The following is a 13,178-nucleotide window of genomic DNA, read 5'->3' as shown; positions in this document are numbered from 1 at the left end:
CTTGATACCCACAGTTGTGAGGTTTTTCATCAACATCGAGCAAATGTGCCCCCAAAACATGGCTTATAACATGGTCAGCAGCGATAGCGAGTAACACCCATCTATGTCAGCAATACAGCACCACAAAACCCACACGTATTATAATTTGACCTTTGTCACCTACAACTCGACAATGTGTTCCTCTACATGACAATACAGTTAGTATAACAACTCACAATAATACAGGGCATCCTGCTGCCATCAATACAAATGGGCTTATCTTTTATATCCTTCCAAAAAATAATTGGAGATCTATTTGTACCAGAGGATACACAGCCCATGCGCCGACTACTATGAGGTTCTTGTGTAACTTTTTGATTCTAGACTTCCTTTTATACTACTTCACCAGTGTAATGAATTCCGATATTCAAATTGGTAAGGGTGCAATTTTTGTAAGGATACAAGTAAACAAACTAACACAGCTAGGTCACGAAACACTTTCACCGAGCCATACACCCATCATTCACAGAGCCCGCTTGCCAGATGTGAAGGTACAGCTGGCAAGCATCCCCATGTCTGTCATGTGTGCCATCTAGAGCCAGTCGTGGCTTCTATTTCCGACATCACCTTATGTGCAAAGATTTCAAAGCATATACAAAGTATCGTGAGGATAAAACTACAAGCCCAAGAATACAAAATGCTGCTAGTCCAAATGGCAGACGGGTTTTAGGTACAGCACATGTTAAGGCACAAAAGGGGCCACTCATTTTTCCTCAGATCATATTGTCGCTTTGTGAATTTCTACCGCTAAGACTTGTTGAAGACTAGATGAACGTCGGAATTGGCTTAGTGATCAAAGTCATATTATCATGCATTACACTTTCTTTTAGGTATCACGGTAGTAGGGCACATATTTTATAGAGTACAACATGTATGTTTAAAAAGATCGTTCCTGGTATCGGTAAAGAGAAAACTGAAAAATTCTATGGCTCACATGTTTTAACTGGTATTGGCAAAGTCATTAGGTCTCAACCTTTAAAAGCAAGTGCCCTGCTATTGGCATAGCCAATGCTTGTTTGCATTGGCACTAGATCTCACGACCCATGGGTGCACATGGCAGGTCTCTTGGTTTCCATTCTGGTCTCGCGATGCAGGCATATGTGTTTTGATGCGCACCCATTGTAGTGTACAGTGACCTTTTTTTTTTTTTTTACTCTGCCGTCCCATCACGGTTGACAACCACATTGGAACAGGAAGCTAAGAAATAAAAGATCATTTGGATAAAGCACTTACAGGTACCTGGGACTACCTAGCAAAAATAAATATTTAAAAATAATACGAGACAGGGTGTACAGAGGGATTAAAAAACTATAAAGAGAGTGCAGGAAAAAAGCAACAACAAAAAATGCTGAGACAGAATGAGTGAGAGAATGAGTGTCACAAAAGGCTGATACCAAGAATGATTGACAACCCTGTCAGCCAATGGCTAAAACTACCTGAAGTACAGGAGCCAATTGCTTAAAGGCATACATCAGCAACTTACGCATATGTTGTGTGAAAACATGAGCTCTCACCAGACAGCTAAAGTGGTTTGTAGGCAAACCCTAAAATTGCCATATACATTGTAAAGGGACACTAGTTGATTCTGTCCTGCACCAGATCCACATGGACCCATTCCCTGCTGGGACACCAAGAAAAACAACACCCTTAGCACTAACATCACGGATTCAATAAATGAAAAAACAAGTACTCACGTAGAAAATCAAATAAAGAATGTTTATTAAACAAAATAAGTTAACATACAGGCAAATCACCAGTAACCAGGGGTGGAATTCTTCCATTGCAGAGGACTAATGTATTGAAACTTTAATTAGTTTGTGGTCAAAGGTACACTTTTCTAGAATAATGCCTCTCTGAGTGGAGATCTCCTCTGGAAGATTTACTTCTGGTGTAAATTCCAGGAACGTGACAGATTACCACGACAGATACTTTTCTTGTGTCAGGTGATCATCCCGATTGTTCTACAGCAGAGGCATCTTATTAAAGTCTAGGAGGGCCCGATCCAGTCCTGGTTTTCAGAATAACCACAATTCGGTGAATGCTTTCCCTTGCATGTAAATGTATCTGATGCGGAATAATCTTACTCTAGGCCAAACCAAAGTTGCTCTAGGTATCAAAGAACATACGAAAGGCGATGGAAGGAATGCTGGCAAAAGGTCTGACCACTGGCAATCACTTGGGGTAGCATTACAACCCATCGTGTTTGCCTACTGTGCCACGCTCGACAAAGGCGTGTCTTATGGAAGTCTGTTTTGGTTGATCCTGCACTTCATGCAAACAATCCATTCTGCACTACCAAGTGAGGCCTCCTTCAGAAGGGGCCCAAGCAACTGCAGACAGGGTTTGGTCCACTTGGGCCTCATCAGGGAGGTATAACTTGGATCCTAAGGCACAGTGAACAAGGGTCCCACGTCTGGGCTTGCTTGTATTCCCTTCTGGAGGGGGCCTCGACAGGCAGCTTGGGATGGACTCTGCCCACGAGCAGATGGGTTGATACGGATTTGCTTAAGGTGGGCCTTTTCACAGAGTGGCACAGTGGGTGAGAAACAATAGGTTGGAAAGCTTCTCTGGGCGACTGCCAGTCCATAGACTATATGGAAGCATTCCTCCCATCACCTTTTGTGTGATTGACTGCCCTGGGTACCAAGCCAGAGCATCTTTCGGAATGCTGTGGTGGTAGCTGGCCCTTACTGAACAGGGATCAAGCTGTAACTCCCCCAAGCGTTGCAGTTGCTTTCTGCGCCATGTCCACCGCCGCATCACATGCGCCCACTCGGTCCAGTGCTCTGTGAATACCCAGGAGAAGCATGGCTTTTCAGGCTTCAGAGCGAGAGTCACCACGAGTCTGCCTGGGTGACCGGGAACCTGATCAGTTTCTATCACAAACATCCCTTCTTTAGCTTCGTGCGTGTCACAAGGGTGATAGGGTGACGCTGCCTGGACTGCACCCCTCGCCTTGTAAGCAGATGAGTGATCGCAAATGGACCAAGAGCACACATCGTGATACACTAGAGCATGAACCATCAAATAGCTGCATGTAGAACTATGACTGCTAAAAAAAAATATATATATATATAGACCACTAGAAAACATTTGCGGCTGACGAACCCCGAAATTGGTCAGGCGTAAATATTCACTGGGCGAAAATAACCATCAGCACCGCTGCAAGCAAGCCTTCCTACTCACAGGATTGATTGGCAAAGTAAAATCAAACCTTTCTGGGAGAATTCTCCTCTTTCAGAAATTCTAAAAAAATCTGGCCAAATTGTACAGTAATATAGTCAAATTAACCAAGTAAGAAAGACGGCTTTTATAGGAGGGGCTCCCATAAGAAATTCCAGTATGTTTATGGTATACAAATCACGCCCAACCTGACACACACACGTGTTGGAAGATTCGAAAACCTGGAGACAAAAAAAGGAGTATTGAACAGCACATTTTGACCACACAATGTATGAAATGCGGCATATTTTGTAAGTAGCTTGTGGAAGGCATCGTTGCCAGGTTTCCCTTCCATGCGTGACTAGCTGCTCCAGTCCAGTTTTTGTCTTTGTATTGTGGGACTTCTAGTTCTGGTTTTCTGAGCTCACTCCTTAATGTCACAGGCCCCGGGACTCCAGTACTACGCTCAGATATGGAATCGCTCAGTCAGTACTAGTCATACCTTCTAAATCTAAGAGTTTGGTCAATGTATGTACATTTCTGTCAATAAATCGAACCTGGAGGGTACCAGTAAGGGACCACTGTCCAAAGACCTGGCAGAGTGCAGAAAGGAAGTGCGTTGGCTGCTAGAAGCCCGCCCTTTGGGTAACATGCGATGTTATTAGATAAATCATAGGTTTTTGAGGACACAGTGAATAGCAGCAATGACATGATACACACCACAACTCTGAGGACACCCCACAACGGCAGCAGGCGGACTCAAGTCCATCTTTTGAATGGCGCAGCACAGCCATCGGCTGCAACCCGCTGAGCTTTCTGATGACGAAGAGTCGGAGGCATTGTGTCGCCACAAGCCCAGCTCATACAAGTGCTGCTTTTTGATAAGGCTCTGGGTTGATCATGTAACTGTTGTGTGCGGGTGGGGTGCTGTCAGGGGCGTAACACAGGCCCCCGCAGCCCCCGTGGTGCGGGGGAGAGCCCGAGCTGCATGGGGGCCCCGACAGCACAATACTCTGGCCCAAGAGCTCAGATTAGATCTGGAGTGGGGCCCCCTCCGTGTACGTGGCAGGGAGGGGGGCCCTCAACTTTCGTCATGCCACTGGGTGCTGTATCTGTCGTGCAAGGGATTGCTGCGCGGTATCTTCATGAGGGCGGGAAGTGCGGCCCCCTTCGTGCTGGGAGCCACGCTAAGTGTTAAAAATAAAATGGCAATGAAGTGATTTCATTGCCATTTTATTTGTCCCTAAGGCACGCTACAGTCGTCAGCCTTCCCTCGAGCCAGGAGAAAGGAGGGGCGTGTCCTCTGCTGCGGACTGGACTGGAGCAGTGGCTTGACTAGATGCTCCAAAGTGCGCATGCCACTTTGGCCGGCTATCTTGCGCTAGCCAAAGTGACATGCACACTTTATAGCTCTTCACCCTGCTGAGAACAAGCACAGGCCTCCAGGGCCTGAAGGAGCATTTAGCCAAGCCGCTCGAACCAATTCTCGCGCTTCTCTCGTGCTTGTTAACAGCATGAGAGCAACGTCTTGATTGGTTAGGGGAGCTCTTCGTGCCACAGATAAACTGCAGAAGAACACCAAGGAGGACACACAGCCTATGGGTAAGTACCATTTTGTTTTATTGCATTTACATCAAATGTGAAATGCATGCAGTTTACTTATTGCTTATGCTTTATGTTGTGCTTTTGGAAGGAGGGGTTGTTTAATCTTGGCTCGTGGGGAGGGGTTATTCATTTTTGTTGTTTGTTAAGTGGCGGGGCACTTCGCTCGCCTCACCACTTTAAAAGGATACCAACTGCCCCTGGATGCTTGTAATGCAGTTGGTTGTGATGGAAAAGCTGTGTGCATGCGAGAAACGCTCTCTGCTGCTGCAGGATCTGTACCTGTTCTCTGTGTGTGGGAAGCTTATGCTGGCTTAATTTACCACTGCCCCTGACCATGCTGCATCTTTGTTGCGAGTGCTGGTGAAGCTTAATTTAACCTTTTCATGTTCATTGTTTTTCCACTTTTCATTTTGTTAATGAACTTCAGCATTTAAAATCAGAAAAGCAAAATTATGAGTCCCAGATTGCTAGCTTTGTGTCAATAAACTGTATTTGAATAGTGCAAGTTTAGATACCTATGGAACATTTAGTATAATATTTAAACAAAATACACGAGCACTGGCAAAATTATATTTAAAAAAAATAAACAAGCACTGGCAAGACCAAAACATCCTCACTTTGCTACGGCTTTCTGGCTGTTGGTATCGGCTTTGCCAATGCGGCACATGTAACGGGCAAACAGCAACAGAGGGTGGCCATCTTGGACTGTTATTGTGTAGAATTCAGAAATGGCCACCAAGTTTCGGCCATCTTGGAAGTACAGAAAATTACCTTCTAAGTTTGTCGACCAATATTTTCTATACTTCCAGGATGGTTGCCATGTTGCATCTAAATGGAAGTATATAAAGTAATGTCCAATAACATTCAGAGTTGGCCAATCATATTTTCTTTGCATCAAATTTAGGCACAACATTGAGACTACATTCTATTTTGGAAGTATGGAAAGGAACATTCTAAGATGGTAAGCCTCTTCTATTAGCTGTGCATATGCCAGTTCAATTTCACAAGCATTGGCAAACAAAACAATGGCTGGCAGCAGGTGGAGAGAGAGTCAGGTTAGAAACCCACCAAACCATAGAAGTTTTCAGATCAGACGTAGAGGATGAGGAAAAGGAAAAGGTGAAGGAACAGACAATCAGGGACTACAGAGGGAAAAAGAAAGAAGGAAACAGAAAGAAAGAAATAAGCAGGACATACACGGTCATTGAGTGCTAAATCACAAATGTTACAGAAAAAACCCCAGAAAGAAAACAGCTCCCTGATGTCAACAGTGGAAGGATACACTGAACCAGTTAAACATCAGGATTAAACCTGAATGCTTCATCGCAAGGACAATCACAAAAATAGGGAGGAAAGCCATTAAACTGGGAGCAGGGACTTGAAAAAGTAAAAAAAAAAGTATTCCAATCATAAACAAGAAACAGACCAAAAGCCTATTCTTAGTCTAAATTAAAATAGTTTTTACAAGGATGTCCGGGATAGACAACGATAGCAGTCTGTAGAGAGACTGCAAGAAGTAAACTCGCTACCACAAGGCTTCCAAAAGCACTAACCTTCACACTCCCCAACCCAAGGAAACCCACCCAAATCACTGCCAAGTCTCTTTGAACATGTCAGCAATGGAATGGATCCTCCTGAATTGAGGACCCCTCCTTAATAAACTTTGAAACCTATTGTTACCAAACTCCTCCTTCAACTTCGCTCATGTCTTGCCTGCCTCCTAAGCTATGTGCACTTCAGTACTACACCAGTACTCAAAAACAAGAAATACATCTATGACCTACTATCTGGTAAAAAAAACACAGATCTCTTATTTCACCACAAAAACTAGACTGGGAGAGGATATGGCTCCAGTACTCTCCCATGCAATCCCACCATGATACAGATGCTTTACACAACCACAAAACAAAAAGTAGGAGGTCTAGCAGTGGTGTTCCAGTAAGACAGAGGCATCACCAAAACAGAAGATATATGAATATCAGGATGTGAATCTTTGCAGACAAGAAGGAACCATATCCAAATCCTTTCATGCACATTTATACAAATCACAACCAAAAGCAGAGAGTTCTGGGACTCCTTTATAGACCCCCTATTGGTCCTTTCCATCAACTAACCTAATTTGTTTCTTTTGAGGCCTAAACCATTGGTTAGATAAACCAGAATGCCACAACCTAATGTTATCACATCTGGACTCACCACCCTCAATCGCTTCCAAATCATCTCCGATTCACGTATCTAGACACACAATTGATGCTGTCCTCTTCAATCCAAAACTAATGAACATCACAGAAATTGCTCCTATCCCAAGAAGGGACCATTTCCTCATCTTGATTAACCATAGTATTTGGACACCATTTGTAACCAACTCCCTGCGACAAGTGACTACATACTCACATGGTCATGTGTCTTCTTAAAGGTCAGCTCCATTAGAAAGAATTTCAAGGTTCATTACTTCCATGCTGGACAGACTCGTTTATAAATGCGTTTTTTAAATAAATGTGACTTTACGTAAAGCACGTAGATGGACCAGATATACTCTAAAAAGCTATGTTACTGGATAAACACTGCCTTCAACCAAGGCAGCCCTCGAGAACATCAAGACAACAAACAAGGAAACACAAGAAGCCTTGGGTAAATGATTATATGAATCTAGATAAATAAGCAAATGTGTATCCTTCGACGATCATGGTACAAATGCAACAGCCAACTGGAAAAATGCTTCTAGAAAGGCACAACAGGGTGCACAAATCATACATCAGAAAAGCAAGGAAGCCTTACTACTCAAACGGAATTACAACAGCCACATTCCACGAAGGAGCTACACAAGATTCTATCAGACTGTATTAAAAAACACAAAGAAAAACTCCTCAGTATCAGAGTTTCTGCAGTCAAGCAGCCAATCATTTGAGGTCTAAAGCCAAAGCACTAGAATGATAATTTTGAAGTAAAAGAAAAGGCACCGTTTCAACAACCCTCACAAAGGGAACTCATTAGAACAAGCATTTGCAATGCATTAGGTCTCGCATTTACGCGAGTTTGAACTATTGACATTGCAAATAACAATGCCTATTGGCATTGTCATTTACAATGCCAATAGCTTTAACTTGTGTAACTGCGAGACCTATTGCATTGCAAATGCTTGTTTAAAGCTGCAAGAGCAAATGCAGTAGCAAGCTGGTTGAAGTGCACTCTGCTAAACTCACTGACCGTGGTAGGGTATGTGCGTGTGTGAAAGTAATCGCGATCGCGATCACATCAAAGCGGCCGTGCGGCCCGCGAAAGTGAAAGCAAACGAGTGCTTTCAGGCCTATTTCTTTAAATATGTGTTCTAGTCACATTTTATGTTGCTGCAAGTGTATACTCTCACCCTATGGGACTTCAACGCGCTATATAAACATCTGAATTAATACACTAAAACACGGTAGAGAGTGTTTGTGAAATAAAACAGAAGAGGTTCAATAAAGTAACAGCTGGGGGAAGGTGGACAGTCTTGGGCCTGCCCAGGGCGCGGTAGGAGGGGGAATTCATTAACAGATGTGCTTTGATTAAGCCGCTGGAGCTGGGAGTGAAGTGCCCGCTTTGAAATGAAGTCTCGCGCCGATATGAATGGGGCTCTCGATGAATTATGGAGGGCGTGTGCGGATGTGTGCTGGCCGGAAATGGAAGGCACTCAGGAGAGAGGCATTTATCCATCACTCGACGGCCTGATTGCCAGGCACTTTTGTGATATTCAGGCTTCCAGATTCACTGCACAGGCATTGAGGGGGGGATGTGGCCAGTTCATTAAACTTAGAAACTCTATAGTAAAGAAGAACTATCTTCACAGCTTCAAGGCACATGTGGTTAATAAACACGTAAGGAATTGGGGAGGAGGGGTGTGGGGCGGGGGCAGAGAAGAGGGTGCACTGTGGCCCGTAAACAACTAGCTGGTTTTATATGGGGCTGGCTGCTGCAGTTTGTGGCTTTGTAGAACGCAGGGGCTGCTTCTGGCCATCCCAGAGGGTAGAGGCGTCACAAACCCCCATTCTAGCAGCTGCAAAGAGGGAGAAGGAAGGGGGAGTAGGTTGTCACAGGGCCAAACACACTTAGAGGAGTTTCTATGGGACGCTTTTGTTTTCGAAGAAAACTTCATAATGGTGTGGCTCAAACATTCTAATCAAGACAAATACAGCAAGCAAGACAGAGAGAGCGAAGATAAACATGGGGAAAAGGAGAGAGCAAGAGATGGAGAAATATATTTGTAGAGAAAAGGGGGTAACTGTGAAAAGGATGGTTGAAATGAAAGAGGGTAAGGGAAAGGATGAAGCCTGAACATGAAGCTAAAGCGAATAAAAAGAAGAAAGATATAAAGGACAAATCTAATAGTGAAAGAAACAAGAGTGAACAGAGGGAAAAGTAATCGCGATCACATCAAAGCGGCCGCGCGGCCCGCGAAAGTGAAAGCAAACGAGTGCTTTCAGGCCTCCAAATGGTGCGCGCGCCCGGCCGACGCACATGCACTGTATTTGGAGGCCTTAAAAGCCACTGTTTGCACTTCCAAAACTCGCTTACTATAAGTCTTGCCAGAGCAGCGCTAAAGCGCTGTCTCAGGCGAGACCTAAAAACACACACCCATTTAGACCATATTCAAGGAGCTGTTCCTCACAGAATCCCATGAGCTAGAGAGATCGAATGCTCTTGCCAGCATACCCTCATATGCGCCCCTCCCCCCAAAATATTCTATCAAGCTCAGCAGCAATCTCAACATTGAATAACATAAACAAGCCCCAAAAACAACTGATAGAAACAGCATCCTTCTCCCAGGTCTCAAAACATCTGTAGGAAAACTCCTTCCCATGTGACCACTAAACAAGTTACTGGATGAGAAAAGGTACTAAACCTGCCACAATCTCCTCTTGGAACAAACTGGAAACTACAGTGGCTAAAGAGGGAATGGCAGCATTCATTCTCTTGGATCGATCAGCAACATTCCACACCGTCCATCACAAAATATTACTCACTAAAATAAAAGATTATGGGTATCAAAAGAAATACCCTTGGCTAAATTAACATCTATCTTAAGCACAGGTGAAGTATCAGACCCAGCCCACCATTCTGCCTCAAAGCCACCTCCCAGCAGATGATAGAGAGTTACCTAAAACTCAACAGCTCAAAAACAGAAAACCTTAAATGTGGGGATTGAAAAAACTAAACTCCACTAACAAAGTGGCCTAACAAAGAAGAAACACCATCCAAAACCTCTTTATAGGTAATTTAGAAATCATCATAGATACTGCCTGCCCATGACTCCACATGTGTCCACCTGAACAAAGCCACGTCCCACGCCATGTGGACACTCCAGTGTATCTCACCCATCTTGGATTCTCACAGAACGTCCAGGAAACCACTTCACTCACCTTATCATGGCTGAGCTATGCCAATGAACTAGACAATGGGGCAGCAATACCTATGAGAGAACTAAAAAAACAATTCAAAATGCAGCAGCAAGACAACTTCTGCAGCTTAAAATTCAAAACCTCATTTCACCAGCTATGAAGGTTCTGTGTTGGCTATCTGATGCCAGAAGTTACATCTTCAAACTACTGTGTATAACCCGCAAAGCAATAAACGGAAAATCAGTGATATTTTTACAGATGAAACGAAAGACAGACATACTCCCAGAAAAGAATGCTACACTCTAGAGTGAACCCTCAACTAAATGTGTTGCTATATAAGAAACATATAAGAAGAAAACTGACTGTGGTACATCCTTCTCTGTATAAAATTGCCAGACTATGGAATTCACTTCCAACAAGACATAAGGCCTACTGTAAAACACCTGAAGTTTAGAAGATTGTTAAAAATGTGTGTATTCCCAACTCGAACCTCGTAGTATAAAACAGAGTAAAGGATCTCACTGTCAACGGGAAGAAAGTACTTAGAGTAACACCAAGAAACTGAGAAAAATGCATACTCCAGACCATGGAGTAAAAATGACGGTTTCATTACATGAAGTCTAACAGGTCATCAACTAAAAATTCCAAGTTATATACGGAAATGAGGATAAAGTCCTCCTTTTATAATGCACATCTGTGGAGACTCGAAAAGCATCAATGACATTCCATCAACTTTCAGTACTCCCATAATTTGAAGGATACAGATCTCTAATTTCAAATAATAATGAAAAAACAATTAAAAAGGAAGTCTTCTACTTGCAGTTCAAGGCAGGACAAAGCATGCGAGCCAACTTCAAACTGCACCCGACATGCATAAGAGGCTGATTTCAAACCCTGCAGACTGAACTCATTGTAATCTCTCCTATATGACTTGCCCTTCCAAGCTACATCCAAGTCCTCTTAAAGGTTTTCTCTACAGCAGTACTGACATGCAATAACACACTGTGTGAGGACAACTGAACAATACACATTCCATTCATTCCCTTCCATCACGAGACAATTAGGAATGCAAATTGATACATAAGTAAAGCATCTCTCTCAATAACTAACTTCCCTCCAGACTAGAAACTGCGTGCAACTGGCACGACTCCAACTCTAATAATGTTGCCCACTGTACAACTAACACTGCAAACTAACTCCGGCTAAACAGACTATAGTGCTAGTCACCCGCAAAGCGCTTCGACACCTCGTCAGAGGTAGTAACCGCTATACAAGTTCACAATCCAGCGCCCCACCGGGTACAAAACGTAGAAGCAGAGGAGCTCTCGCGCTGTACAGTCCCAAGGGAGCCCGTCCAGGTTCCTTTGCATGCTCGTGGCACTGTTTATACCTTTATAAATTCAGGACCCCCTTACCAGAATGCCCTGGAGTGGGTGAGACACTCTTGCATGGACTGTGGGAAATGACAGCTCTGCAAACGTTGCCTGCAGCAGAGCGGGGTGGGGCAACGCCACAATACAAAACGTTTTTCCAACATCTAAGAATGAATGTGATTAAAACCTTTTAAGACAATAATGATTATTTTTTTTAAACGACTGCAAAACATATGGGTTCGCGAGGCGCAGCTTACCTTGAAGTCTTCTGTTCTCAGGAGTAGCTCGCGAGACCCTGAAGCAGATGTTGCCGAATTCGGAGCCTCCTGGAGGGCGGTGCGGAGAGGCAGCAGGGGACGGGGAGGCGAGCAGGCGTGTTTGCACAGCGCCTTTCTCACCTAGCTGCGAGTTTGATTTCAGGGTGTGGTTGGTGAGACACACCGGCCATAGGCTGCCGAGTTTCAACTTCTGCCACAGCAATTGGTTTGAACCTCAGCACGAGGTGAGAGCGCAGGGAGGGAGGGAGGGCAGAGTGCACTGTACCCGGGCCAAAGAATGGAAATCATATGTGCGTGTGACAGGGAAACCACGCGAGCGCCGGGTCTCGCCTCCTCGAGAGGCTGCCGCATTAAGCAGCCGTCTCGCTCGCGCTCCCGGCAGTCTCCGCCGCCCCGGGCCACCGACCCGGCTCCTCTAATGAGTTCCCAGCTCTGCTGCCGAGCACCTGCGGCGTCCCCAGCGAGAGCGGCTTTCAGATTTCAAATCGAGTTTAATATATGGCTGGAAAATACCTTCATGCCCGGCAGGGTAAGCTCGCTGACTTCCAAAAGCTATTTTAAGGTAATTTGGGGAATATGAAAATGCGTCGAGGGACAGGTCGAAATTAAGACCGCTTGAGTTTCCTAGGCCAGGCGTGCATCCAGTCCATGTGTTTTGTGCACTTTGGAACTTTGTTGTACTACAATTCCCGGAAAGCAAATAAAGTGCAAAATTGAGTTAAAAATGAATACTAAACTGGAAATATGCCCGCGATAATCCGACCAGGAGGTAATTTTAAATAGTACAAATATTGTGGGGCTTTCCTTTACAAGCCCTTATCGCCTGAAACTGTTACTAAGTTAAGGTCACCAGCTGTCTCGGTGACACCTCTGAGAGACCATGGTACCATTCTGGATTTCTCTTTTACAAATCATTTTCAGGCGCCTACTCTACTTGAGAGGAACACCGACTACAACTCCAGTTCAGTGTTAGGAAATGGTATCCCCGATGACAGTCAGCAACCATAAACCACATTCCAATAGTGTGTGAGCGTAGACTACAACTCCCAGAATGCAGCGTTCTGGTAAATAAAACCTCTGAGCCGAGAGCGGAGCAGCAGGGACGCGCGCGCACTGACTCGCCAGGTAAACTTGTTTTACTGCAGGGCCGTGCATCATGCTCTCGAGTCCTGTGGTGGACATGCGGTCTCCGAGCCAGTGCGCAGGGATCCTGCCTGCTACGCTGAACCCCAGGTGACACGCATGCAACGCGCGCTGAGTCAGGGAAATCAAAGATTCTCTTTCAGTGACTCGGGAGGGCAGGCAGCAGAGCGTGAAAGGGCGGGGGAGGGGGGGGCAGGTAGCGA

The 13,178-nt window shown here is 44.7% G+C and overlaps 1 protein-coding gene across 13 annotated transcripts in view; it reads right to left on the bottom strand.

The window, feature by feature from the left end:
- The window catches only part of PAK6 (p21 (RAC1) activated kinase 6), a 345,174-nt gene that overhangs the window by 176,272 nt on the left and 155,724 nt on the right, over positions 1-13,178 (bottom strand). For 4 of the 13 annotated variants that reach the window (XM_085626900.1, XM_085626901.1, XM_085626902.1 and 1 more), the window contains exon 1: positions 11,812-13,115. The exons of 8 other annotated variants lie outside the window; for them this stretch is intronic. The gene's annotated coding sequence lies outside the window, so the exon portion shown is untranslated. Of the gene's footprint in view, positions 1-11,811; positions 13,116-13,178 lie in introns of those variants that run through there. One more of the 13 variants, XM_085626896.1, reaches the window with a different exon arrangement.

This window comes from Triturus cristatus, chromosome 9, assembly GCF_964204655.1.
Source record: "Triturus cristatus chromosome 9, aTriCri1.1, whole genome shotgun sequence".
Taxonomy (NCBI): Eukaryota; Metazoa; Chordata; class Amphibia; order Caudata; family Salamandridae; genus Triturus; species Triturus cristatus.
This window is presented reverse-complemented; position numbering and strand designations above follow the sequence as displayed.